General features: G+C 44.9%; 1 protein-coding gene across 2 annotated transcripts in view; it reads right to left on the reverse strand.

Annotated features, from left to right (window-relative positions):
* The window catches only part of MAPK6 (mitogen-activated protein kinase 6), a 49,286-nt gene extending 38,897 nt beyond the window's left edge, over positions 1 to 10,389 (reverse strand). Inside the window, exons 1-2 of one of the 2 annotated variants that reach the window (XM_075006286.1) lie at positions 10,218 to 10,389; positions 9,488 to 9,580 (exon numbers count right to left, since the gene is read on the reverse strand). The gene's annotated coding sequence lies outside the window, so the exon portion shown is untranslated. Of the gene's footprint in view, positions 1 to 9,487; positions 9,698 to 10,217 lie in introns of those variants that run through there. The other variant, XM_075006285.1, reaches the window with a different exon arrangement.
* Between the last annotated feature and the right edge of the window lie 2,170 nt (positions 10,390 to 12,559).

Consider the following 12,559-nt stretch of genomic DNA (forward strand, 5'->3'; position numbering starts at 1 on the left):
CATGCTCCATCCCTGCCCCTCCCTCTCCTTCCCAGAGCTGGAGCGCTGGGAATCAGCTGTTCGTGACTGTTCCAGCTCTGGGAGGGAGCAGGAGGAGCAGGGACAAGCATGAATCAGTAGGTTGGCAGCACTCCAAAAGTGCTGGGAGGCAGGGGAGGAGTAGGAAATGTGGAGCTCTGGTGCCCCAGTACATCAGAGGTGCATGGGGGAGCTAGGCAGGGCGTCTGCAAACCGTATGTGGAGCCCCAATGGGCTGCATGTGGCCTGCATGCTGCAGGTTTCCACCACTGAGCTAAATGAATGTTTGTTTCTTCATGAGGGGCCTACTTACTGCCTATAAATGGTGATGGGTTAATTGGGCTGTGGAGATTTGCATGATGTGGATGAAGATTAGGCGCTGTGATTCTCTTCTCTCTTAACTAGCGTAATCTCTTTGATTTCAGGGGATTCACTCTCGATATCAGAATCTCACAATAGCTTTTTTAGGCATTCGCTTCTGCCTGCTCATATTCTTCTTCAGTTACAACACAGGGTGAGGGATCTCTTGGCATATGCTCATGTTTTTTATGAATTAATGTTTGACAATTTGTCTCTCTGTAAGGGCAATATCTGGATTATAGGCAAACTCCTTGCTCCATTGAAGCCCACGGCAAGATTTCCATGGACTTCAGTAGGGCCAGAATTTCACCCTATGTGCTGAAGGTGCTTCCTCACAAAAACTCTATCCTCTCTGCAAGTGGTGTCTGTTCACAGCAGCCATAAACTTCCCTTCCCTGCCTGTTTTGCAGCTTCTATTGGGCACTAGGGGGTTTTATATATTACTGACCTAGGTGGGCTGCACAAAGGAGCAACCCTGAGCATCACACTAGCCAGCTTTTAGGTGCCTAGAAAATCCAGAAACCACAAAGTCAAGTTAGGTGCCTAGACTCATGCAATGAATGGGGACAGACAGGCACCTTAGAATGCAAGGCCACTTAGATTAGACAATCGGAGATGCTAACGTTAGGAGGGTGCCCGAAATCCCTCCCCTTTCTCACAGATAGGCATCTAAATCCAGGTTGCAGGGAGGCCCCTGCATGCTTGAACAGACACCAGCAGCTTTGAGTCAGATGGCTTAAGTACCACTTGCAGGAATGGGATAGGAACCTGCTTCACCCAGTACAGAAGGTGGCATCACTGCCTACACTATCACCTTATAATGTTTATCCTAGTGGTTAGTGCCCTCCCCTTGTACACAGGAGACTCTGGTTTAATCACGCCCTGCCGCAAATGATAAGTGATTTCAACAATAGCCCAGCTCCTTGCAAGAGAGTTCTAGGAGCTATTCCCATGTAGGGCTCCCTCAGTCTCTCCTGTTGAATCTTTTTTTACTTTGGATGGAGGACTGAATCCAGGGTCTTCCTCCTCTCAAGTGGGAGCAAAACCCCATGGGCTACAGCGTCATTCACTTTGTCTAGTCAATGTTGATGAGCACCTACTGCAACAGGCACCACAGAGGCCTTAGGAAGCCAAATGTCTGTTTTGCCCCACTCTGAGGATTGCTCAGCAGCTCAGTCAGGAATTAAGTGCCCAGAGGCCTAGAGGGAAGCAGCAGTGCACATGCCCATAAGCAGCAGCATAGGCTCCTGGAGAGTTTTGATGCTGAAAAACTTAGGCGCTGAGTGGGTTTAGACAACTACGTGTTCTAGTAGGTTTTTGTGGATTGCAGTAGAACTAAAAGAGGTGCTTGGGCACCTAAGTCCTTTTGTGGAACACACCTCTTTAACTTCCTGAGAAAGGGTGTTTACGGCCCAGAGTACAGTAATCTTCCATTGCAACACAGTTTCCAGCTACTGTCATACCGTTTATAATACATACAGTGCAAAGCCTCCAGTCCACAGAACAACACAACTCTTCAGTTCCCAGGGCTCATGCGTTCTAATTCACTGTTGTGCAGAAGTTAGGTTCCGAAGCCAGCTTGCTATATCCTGGCTACGTCTACACGTGCACGCTACTTCGAAGTAGCTTATTTCGATGTTGCGACATCGAAATAGGCTATTTCGATGAATAACGTCTACACGTCCTCCAGGGCCGGCAACGTCGATGTTCAACTTCGACGTTGCGCAGCCCGACATCGAAATAGGCGCAGCGAGGGAACGTCTACACGCCAAAGTAGCACACATCGAAATAAGGGAGCCAGGCACAGCCGCAGACAGGGTCACGGGGCGGACTCAACAGCAAGTCCCTCCCTTAAAGGGCCCCTCCCAGACACACTTTCATTAAACAGTGCAAGATACACAGAGCCAACAACTAGTTGCAGACCCTGTGCATGCAGCACGGACCCCCAGCTGCAGCAGCAGCAGCCAGAAGCCCTGGGCTAAGGGCTGCTGCACACGGTGACCACAGAGCCCCTCAAGGGCTGGAGAGAGAGTATCTCTCAACCCCCCAGCTGATGGCCGCCATGGAGGACCCCGCTATTTCGATGTTGCGGGACGCGGATCGTCTACACGTCCCTACTTCGATGTTGAACGTCGAAGTAGGGCGCTATTCCCATCCCCTCATGGGGTTAGCGACTTCGACGTCTCGCCGCCTAACGTCGATTTCAACTTCGAAATAGCGCCCAACACGTGTAGACGTGACGGGCGCTATTTTGAAGTTACTGCCGCTACTTCGAAGTAGCGTGCACGTGTAGACGCAGCTCCTGAGAGCCATTCTTTCTCCTTCACCTCATGATATAACAAGCTGGCATCAGACATCATCACAACAATCCAGCCATTGTACTCTGCCTTCTGCTATGTCAGGGACTCTAGTTGTAGTAGGCCATGGTGTATTTTATTTTAACAAAGCGTTCAATATTTGGGCTTCCTTGTAATTGTACCTGGGAGCCAGGTCACTTTTTTCAGACATTTACCAATTCCTTCCAGTCATTTATAAATTCTTACGACAAAGCCTCATGCATACCGGCATGCTTACTGGTTAACACCAATGACTGAATGAGACTGAAAGGAGTCTCTCCCCCTCTGTCACAGCTATACCACCATGAGGAAAAGCCTTCTATTACCACTGCCTGCTCTAAGGGTAAAATAAGGAATTTAATTGCCCACAGTGCTGGATCGGCACCCTTGACAGTTGCTGCACCTAGATTTCAAGCAATGAGAGGAGAATTGTCCAACAGAAGATGCACATATCCATTAAATGATTACCAGGATTGTGTGAGATGGGAACCATTTTTTTCTTTGAGACCAGTTAATCTGGCACTTCCACAGCTGCAATGACTGTTTAAATTCTTTCTAGCAATGCAGAGACAGTGGAGGTTGTTAGGGTGAGAGATAACTTGTCTGTTTAAATGATTAAGGCAATTTGTATGCTTGTGGTAAAACAATTCGAGGACCGAGAATGTACAATTTCAGATCAAAGTACTATGCTGTACTTTGTGTTTATGCCCTGAGGTCCAACAGAATTTGTTGGTGAACAATAAAAATGTAATAATTACAAGCCAACTGCAGCTCAGTGGTGGGTTTACATTTTGCTACATGGCAAGGAATGTTCAAACTAGGAACCTAGTGTAACTGTTGTAATTAAATCAGACAGCAAAGAGGGACATGGATTTTTTAATAACCTTAGTACAGATGCAAACAAGAGAATATCCACCTGTTGTTTGCTCTGATTTTTCACCTAGCGGGAGAGCACAGGAATAAGGAAACTATTCAGAGACTGAATCTGCAACAATCAGCACATCTCCTACCATAGGTCAGACAAAATGAATTAAACCCCATAATTAAGTAATATACATCTCAGTCTCCCTCTCTTGATCTGCTGCCCTCCCATCCCCCCACCAATTTCAGTATAAAAAGAATGTGAAGGATGCAAAGTCAAGCCCTCAGAGGTTAGGAAATGTCAGAATTAATTTGCCTCTGCCCTTTCATTTGGTCCTTCTGTGAATCTGCATTCTCATACAGGCTGTTCTCCCCGACCCCCAACCCCACCCAGAGGACCCTTGCCCCATTCTGTGCACCAGACGGACAGCTCTCACTTAATGAGCAGCTACTCAACATTTTGTTCTCCCCTCATTGTTCAATGTGTGGCCCTGTTCCTTGTTTATTGCACACTACCGAACCCCAGTTATTAATTTCCAGAAGACAAGTTATTTCTGGTGCTCATCACTCATGGATCATAGTTGCAAGGCTTCTGCCGACCAGCACTCAAGGTGTTGGATTTCACAGACGTATGCAGACGTCAGAAGAGTGCTGAGACTCAGGAATCTCGGATTCCATTCCAGGCTGTAGAGGAAAGACTCCTCTGCCCATTTGTTCTCCAGTTCTTTTCTGCCCTGTTCACCCAGTCCTGTCTCTTTCTCACCAGTGGCACCTCATCCCATTCCCATTCTCCTCACTTAAACGACCACAGTCTTCACTCCTTGGGCTTCTTATCCCAGCCCCAGTCTCCCGTCCTGAAAGTCAGAATGTCAATCATCTGGACCGTCCATTCTCGTCTTGTTGCCCAGCCAGTCCTGTTTCTCCCAGCCCTCTCAACCCATCCGTCATCTAATCTGGCTCATCATCAAAGATAGCTCTAGCCCATCCTGGCTTTCAGTCACCCCAGCCTACCTTTTATCCCTACAGGGTGAGGGGCAGAAATTAACACAGGCCTAGACCTGTATTACCTTGTCTAGGTAGTTCAATTTCCGCCCATCTGGGGTTCTTAAAAACCATCTAAATCTACTCAGACATGCAGCACGTCTTCTCTTTTTAATACATGTCCACAAGAGATTATGCTCTTAGACCAGCAGATGCTTTTCACTTGAACACTGCAACAATTTAAGAACCCTACCAGGCTGCTTCTGTGCCGTTAGTGGTCATTCCAGATAATGTGCAGCACAGGAAGGAGATGTGATAACATTCCTCGCTTCTTTGCAATTCTCAGACATGGTTCAAGGACAGATTCATTCAAAGAACACTAGAACTGGAAGAGACCCTGACAGGTCATCAAGTCCAGTCCACTGCCATCATGGCAGGACCAGGCACCACCTTGATCATCTGTAACAGATGTTTATCTAACCTGCTCTTAAACATCTCCAGTGATGGAGATTCCACAACCTCCCTAGGCAATTTATTCCAGTACTTATCCAGCCTGACAATTAGGAAGTTCTTCATAATGTTCAACCTAAACCTCCCTTGATGCAATTTAAGCTCATTCATTCTTCTCCCATTATCAGAGGTTAAGGAGAACAATTTTTCTCCCTCCTCCTTGTAACACCCTTTTGGGTACTTGAAAGTTGCTATAGTGTCCCCTCTCCATCTTATCTTTTCAAAACTAACAAAACCCAGTTCCTTCCGTCTTCCCTCCTGGGTCATGTTTTCTAGACCTTTAATCATTTTGTTGCTCTTCCCTCTCCAATTTCTCCACATCTTTCTAGAACTATGGTGCCCAGAATGGAACACAATACTCCAACTGAAGCCTAATAAGCCCAATAGCTCTCTTGCAAGACCAGAGTGAAAAAAGTGGCTCATGCATTTCGCTCTAGTGAGCTGGCATCCATAAATGCCTCTTAAAAGGATCAGTGAGCAGTGGCTGATTTGTGGGTCTTCCTATTTCTATAAAGCAGACTGGGACTGCATGCAGGAGTGTTCTTAGCTCAGCCCCTTGTGTGCTGGGTCATAACGCCAGCTTTCCTTTCCCGCTGCACATTGGATGGGACATGACACAAGCCGTGTCTACACGTGCACGCTACTTTGAAGTAGCGGCACTAACTTCGAAATAGCGCCCGTCACGGCTACACGTGTTGGGCGCTATTTCGATGTTAATATCAACGTTAGGTGGTGAGACGTCGAAGCCACTAACCCCATGAGGGGATGGGAATAGCGCCCTACTTCGAAGTTGAACATCGAAGTAGGGCATGTGTAGCCGATCCGCGTCCCGCAACATCGAAATAGTGGGGTCCGCCATGGTGGCCATCAGCTGAGGGGTTGAGAGACACTCTCTCTCCAGCCCCTGCGGGGCTCTATGGTCACCGTGTGCAGCAGCCCTTAGCCCAGGGCTTCTGGCTGCTGCTGCTGCAGCTGGGGATCCATGCTGCATGCACAGGGTCTGCAACCAGTTGTCGGCTCTGTGGATCTTGTGTTGTTTAGTGCAACTGTGTCTGGGAGGGGCCCTTTAAGGGAGCGGCTTGCTGTTGAGTCCGCCCTGTGACCCTGTCTGCAGCTGTGCCTGGCACCCTTATTTCGATGTGTGCTACTTTGGCGTGTAGACGTTCCCTCGCAGCGCCTATTTCGACGTGGTGCTGCGCAACGTCGATGTTGAATGTCGACGTTGCCAGTCCTGGAGGACGTGTAGATGTTATTTATCGAAATAGCCTATTTCGATGTCGCTACATCGAAATAAGCTACTTCGATGTAGGCTTCACATGTAGACGTAGCTACAGAGTGCTCAACCAGCTGGAGAAGATACCTGGAAGAAGGTTGCTGTTCTTTCTCAGTTATGATTTGCCTGTAAACAGACACTCTCCTGCTGTACAGACCTTACTGCCTATTGCTGTTGTTTGGTCTCTGCTCAAGCATCTTACCTGCTCACACAGCACTTTAATAGGAGGTTTTTACTTCAGTGATTCAGATTACATCACCTCCACTGTTGGCTGAAGGGTGCATGTGAGACACACCAGCCCCTCATTACAATGATTACACCCAGTGTCATTTCTTCTTACGTGCTTTCATTTCCATACAAGCCTATGTGGAAAACTTCTTGGACTTCAAAACCTCAGAGCACCAGGTCAAGGTCAGTTTTCTCTCTTCTCCAGCATGCGTTTGCACAGTTCAGCTATCCATAATGCTGCTCCCCAGAGCTTATTTTTGACATTTTATGCATTAAGCTGATTTAAGAAGAGCACTTTAACACGTACACACAAGAAAATAAGTCACTGATCTACAAACGGAGAGGCCCCAATGATCTGATCATCTTTTTCTGGGCTCTGCAGGATTCCTGGAACCAAAGGTTCCAATACTAGTCAGAGCCCACTGTAGCTACAGGAAAACTAGGTAGCTGATTTCTGGGTAGTTGCCTCAGGTGGCAGATTTGCCCTGATGGCCCTTCCCTGGGCCAAACCTGAGTGGCACTGCAGCCCCATCCACTCATTACAACACCACTCACTGACATTTGGCCCAGCTGCCTCTCCATCATGACACAAGGGCATTAAGACGACTCAACATGAGTCACAAAAGGAGGGATACTGAAGATCCCCTGTCACAGTGCCCTCAGCAGAATTCCTCCCCTGCTTCCTACATGCATGGTTGTCTGAGCTGTGTACCCATCAGTTGCATTTTATGATGCTGCTTGCATAAAGTATGTGCAGTGCTTTGGGATCCTTCAGAAAAATCACCCCAACAAAATGCAAGCTACTGTTACTAACAGTCTCAGAGAGGTACCCCTCTTAATCTGTAGCTGCACAAAAACAAGCAGCCCTGTGTCCCTTTAGGGACTAACAAATTTATTAGGTCACGAGCTTTTGTGAGAAAACCCACTTCCAAAGTGCATTTTAACCCACAAAAAGCTTATGACCTATTTTACCCACAATAGCTCGTGACCGAATACCTTCGTTAGAGTCTAAGGTGCCACAAGAGCGCTTGTTATTTGTACTGTTATGATTGGCTTGCAGAAGTGGCATGAACTGCCAGGGTCCAGGAATACATCAGCATCATGTACAATGTGCTGTTTTTAAACTGATCGTTTTATTTACATTGACAGTGGTGGCAAAAAGCAAACTTGATTCCCAGCTTGTTACTTCTTCCAGGTGTAGATATGAAACTTTGACTCCTCCCTCTCTCCCTTGCAGAACAAACACAGCATTTGCCAGGATAAAACTCTGCTTATGTGAGAGTCTGAGGAATGCCAACTTGAAAGTTTGGCAGAGGAAAACTTTAAAGGTTAATTTTTGTCCTTCTGTGAGATCCAATCTATTTTTTGAGTTTGCCTGACCTTCAGAGAGTATCCTTTGTCTCACATGTTAATTACGGTAAAACCAATCCTTTTAGTACTGGAACATTTTGTTAGAGCTTTATATTGGGTTATGTAAATTATTTCTAGTTCTGGCAATGTGTTTTTCCTCCGCTCAAGACAGTTTGAGATTATCTGCACTGATTGTAACAATCACCTGAAGGGATTGTTTGAAATGCAATTTTTCCTCAGGGATACACAAGTTGAACAAGAGAGTAAGGCATTTTGAAAAAACAGCATGGTTTTCAGCTGCTGTGGGATACCAAAATTTTCACTGTGCTTTTCTAACAATAAAAAATAAAACCCTGGAAACAAACAGTGAATTTAAAAGATGAGAACCCTTTCCTGTGCCCCTGCCCAACTCCCATGGACTTCAGCAAGACCTTGACCCAGGGGACCCACCCTTTTCTATCTCAAGCCTAGATGCTGAGAGCTACTGAGCGTCTGTATCTCCCATTGCCTGCTGTGGGAGAAGTATGTGCTCAACGTTTCATTCTGTATATCCAGTTATGTTTGTCTGAGGAAAAGCACTCAGGGGAAAGAGATACACAAGATAGTGTCAAGAAAACACTAGCACCGCCTGTAGTATGACAATAGAGAGCTCAGTAGTACTCTAACTACAAACATTCTCCTCGACACAAGAAACGATATTTTCACATCTAACCAGAATCATGGACTAAACTCCTTTTTGAGTGACATAATGGATTCTTTTTGGAAACCTTAATTCCATGTCCATTTCAGAGGGGGAAATCTGCTTAAACAAACGAAGCCAAAGCCTGGGAGTACACTACAACTCTCAGAATTTAAGAGGCAGGTGTGTAACAAGACTGCTTCCAAAATATTACTGCTTAGGTTCTGCGTAGGAGCCTAGCCCAAAGCCACCTCTTCTGTAGCCTGCAATACCTATGACACATTGTAAGGAAGCATGCAAATAAACTACTTTCCCCAAAAGTCTTGCAGTTACAGGTTCACACAGCATAGAATTCTGAGCCTTCTCTGTGATTCATACTTTTAATGTCATCATGTGACAAAAAGCTCTAGTGAGAACAAAGATTTACATATGACTTTCTCTCCATATTTGGGCAATTCGTCACACTGAAATAATACTTGTGCTTCTGGGCTTTTTCCCTCCCTACTTTTTTCACAACTGTAAATCTAAATAGTCATTTCCAGCAAATCCTCATATTTTTGTCTATACATTGTTACAGAAAAGATACTAACTACGCCATGTCTAAAGAATGGTGTATTCATTCTTCTTGGTGCAATGTGAAAACACACACACCAGTCCATATCAAGCCCAAAAACAAAATAATCCAACACAAAGCTTATATAAAAGCATTAAAGTATTCTATATCCCCAGGATCCCAGTCAGCATATTTCTATTTTACTTTTGAACTTAACACACACTCACTTTGTTTCTGTGTTTTAACGATCATTAGAACCCAAATTCCAGTTCTTCATACTATCCCCTCTAAATTAATGGATATCACAAAGAAAAGAACATACACGAAATTTAGCTTACCATTTTTTAAACTGGGTTGTGTCCTCTGCATCGTGTCTTGTTTCTTGTCTTCAGAGTCATTTATATTTATTTTCCTTGCACAAAACAATATTCCTAAGGATAGAACAAGTAACAATTAAAAAATATCCACAGCAAGTGAAAAGGTCAACCAGAAGATTTCTAGTCATAAATAGAAGTGGTCTGATGAGAAGGGGAAGGTTATGTTGCGGAGATATGAGTACAGCTGTTACTCCAGTAATAATTCATCATATAAATATGTAAATGAGAGGAGGAGGGCGTGAGATTGTGTGTGATTTAAGCAGCAGATCACTCCCTGACATAAAAATAGTCCACCCATCCAGAAAGTGTCTTAGAAAAAACAGTAGAAGTTCTTACAATTTACAAAGAATGAAATCATTTAAATATTTCTTCCAAATAGAGTGGGCAAATTCATCCCTGGTGTAACTCCATAGATCTAAATGGAATTACAGCAGGGCTGAATAGGATCTAGGTATCCACTGGAGTTAAAAAGTTAGGATAAAGGGAGACCATACGCAGCTGATTGGGTGCTAGTGCTGAAACGTGTGCATGGACTTTGCACTTTCAAGTACATTCCCAAAAGACTCACACAAAAAGTGAACTCTAGTTGCCCCTGTTAAATCCTGGCATTGCTGTTTAACTTGTCAGGAACAGTAAATAAATGTTTGAAGAAACATTAGGCTTTGGAATAGATGTATTCGTGCTTCCGTACCTGGATCATCCTCCTCAGTCTGTTGAAGATCAGATTAGACTGGAGCTTCAGAAAGTCCACAAAAGTAGGAGAGGCAGAAAGGAGAGAGTCTGGCAGGTGAAGTGTTGATAAAGTACAGCAGAGGGCCAACAGAAGAGAGCTCCCTCGATTAGTACAGCAACACTCAAGGATGCATGGATCAGAGAGCTAGGGAAATGGTTAATGCTGAAGTACAGCTGACAGATTTGGGTGGCATCCCAGATGAAGCAAGGAAAGCCAGCTATGTTTGGTGGCTTTCATGATTGCATAATGGTGTCCAGTGATTCGGTATAAATACCACCTATCACATGCTCGTTTTTGACATAGCTCCTCTGTTTGTCAGGGGAAAGACTGTAACCAAGGCAGCCGGGGGTGAACCCTTAGTGCTTGGCTTTACAAAACGTTTGGTTTTTACCTTTTGCATTTGAGTGTGAAAGGCAAGACACAGACCTTGGGAGTACCCACAAAATTTAGAACAATTATGCTAGGAAACAATTCCACTGAAAATATTCAGCTCAACGTACAGCATGAAAAGCCCATAGTGCACACTAAGCACATATCCCAAGAGCTGGTGAATACACTAATACTGCTGCTTATGATGCTATTAGAAGCAAACATGACTTAAGGTAAGCATACTTTTCATTCTTGTTGATTACACATATTCATCATCTAATCTGGGGTCAGCAACCTTTCTGAGGCAGAGTGCCAAAATCTGACCTTTTGATCTCTATGTATGGTCCAAGTGCTGATGATACTTTTTAAAGCCACTAATTGTCCTGTTTACAACAGCTTCATTAATAAATCAAAAAAGCAGTCAGTCATGTAGCACTTCAAAAACTAACGGAATATGAAACCCTTGGGTACAATACCCATTTTCTTGCATTTGGGGAGAAAGAGGATGTCTGCCTGGATCTGGGCAAGTTTTTCCACATAGTGGATGGATCTCCATACTAAACGGCTGAATGTGGTGCCTTGCATGTTGAACAGTGACAGACGGCTGTGTTAGTCTTTAAAGTGCTCCATGACTGCTTTTGGTTTTGATAGAATACAGACTAACACAGCTACCCTTCTGTCACTATTCTTCATTAATAAATGAAGATGCAGAGCTTTACCATTTAGGTGGTGGTTGGTAGCATTAGCTGGTCTTCTGTTAATCCACAGGCGGCCTGGCTTTCAGCAAGCTCCCGGCTGCATGAGGGAGGAGGAGCAGAGCTAAGCTCCCAACTCGCATGGTGATGAAAATCAGCTCACGTGCCACTCTTGGCACCCATGCTGGGGGTTGCTGACCCCAGATCTCGTCTACGTTATATTCATGCCTATGCAGTTTGTACATCAGGGCCAAACCCTGTTTGCCTTATTGCAATAAACAGCACTACTGTTTTCAATATATTCATTTACGTAATTACTAGCGTAATCTGCAGAACATTTTCAAATCACCTCTGATCTCTTCCTCCTAAAAGTTAGGAAGCAAAAGAAGTGTTAGCTTAATTTAGTTTAGAAGGGTTTTAGTTGTCTTCTGCCCATGCTGCCTCCACTCTTTTGAAAAAAAGCAGCAAGACTGTAGCAAGCATTGGCAAAGAGAACAGAACCCTAACAAAATTCCATATTAAAAAGGTGGTGTGCGAGGGTTAAATAGCCTTTCCCGTCATTGAATGGGTAGTTAAAAGGTGTGACAAGAGATAAAGAACACTTTCAGGGTCAGATTGGGTCAGGTGACAGTCATTATAGACCCAGTAAAGTGCCAGCATTGCAAAATATTTTATATCATCCTTTGCAAGGGCAACCATTGTTCCAAACTGGGCCAGTGGCTCTGTGGATGAGTGTACTAGCTTGGATCATTTCTGGAGGCCTAAGCTTGGATTTTGTTTAGGCTACAAATGCAAAAGAAATTGCTAATTTAGTTCAAATCTGAAGTCTCTGTCTGGAGGAGGGCAACCACTAGATAACATCCTCTTTAAGGTGAAGGTGGCTGGGATATTGCTTTATAATAATGCCTTCCTGTGCTATATCTCTTGCCAGTGCTGTTAGCTTCACTGCAGTGAAGAGCGAATTCACCCAAAGAAGCGATGTAGCAGCACAGATATTTTAGAGATGGGACAGCATTCAGGTGAATGATGGCTAGTGGCAAGACCCAGGAATTATGGTTCTATCCCTGGCTGCACTGACTTCCAGTGCGGCCACTTACCCTGTCTGCACCTCGAGTTTCTCCTCTGCAAAACTGGGCTAGTGCCTGCTGGTATGAAGTGCTGAGTCTCTCGATGGTGAGGCTCCCCATATAAAGAGGGGAAAGCATTGCATACTTAAATCTGCTATTTCCCCGCTTT

The sequence above is a fragment of the Carettochelys insculpta genome, chromosome 12 (assembly GCF_033958435.1).
Source record: "Carettochelys insculpta isolate YL-2023 chromosome 12, ASM3395843v1, whole genome shotgun sequence".
Classification (NCBI taxonomy): domain Eukaryota; kingdom Metazoa; phylum Chordata; order Testudines; family Carettochelyidae; genus Carettochelys; species Carettochelys insculpta.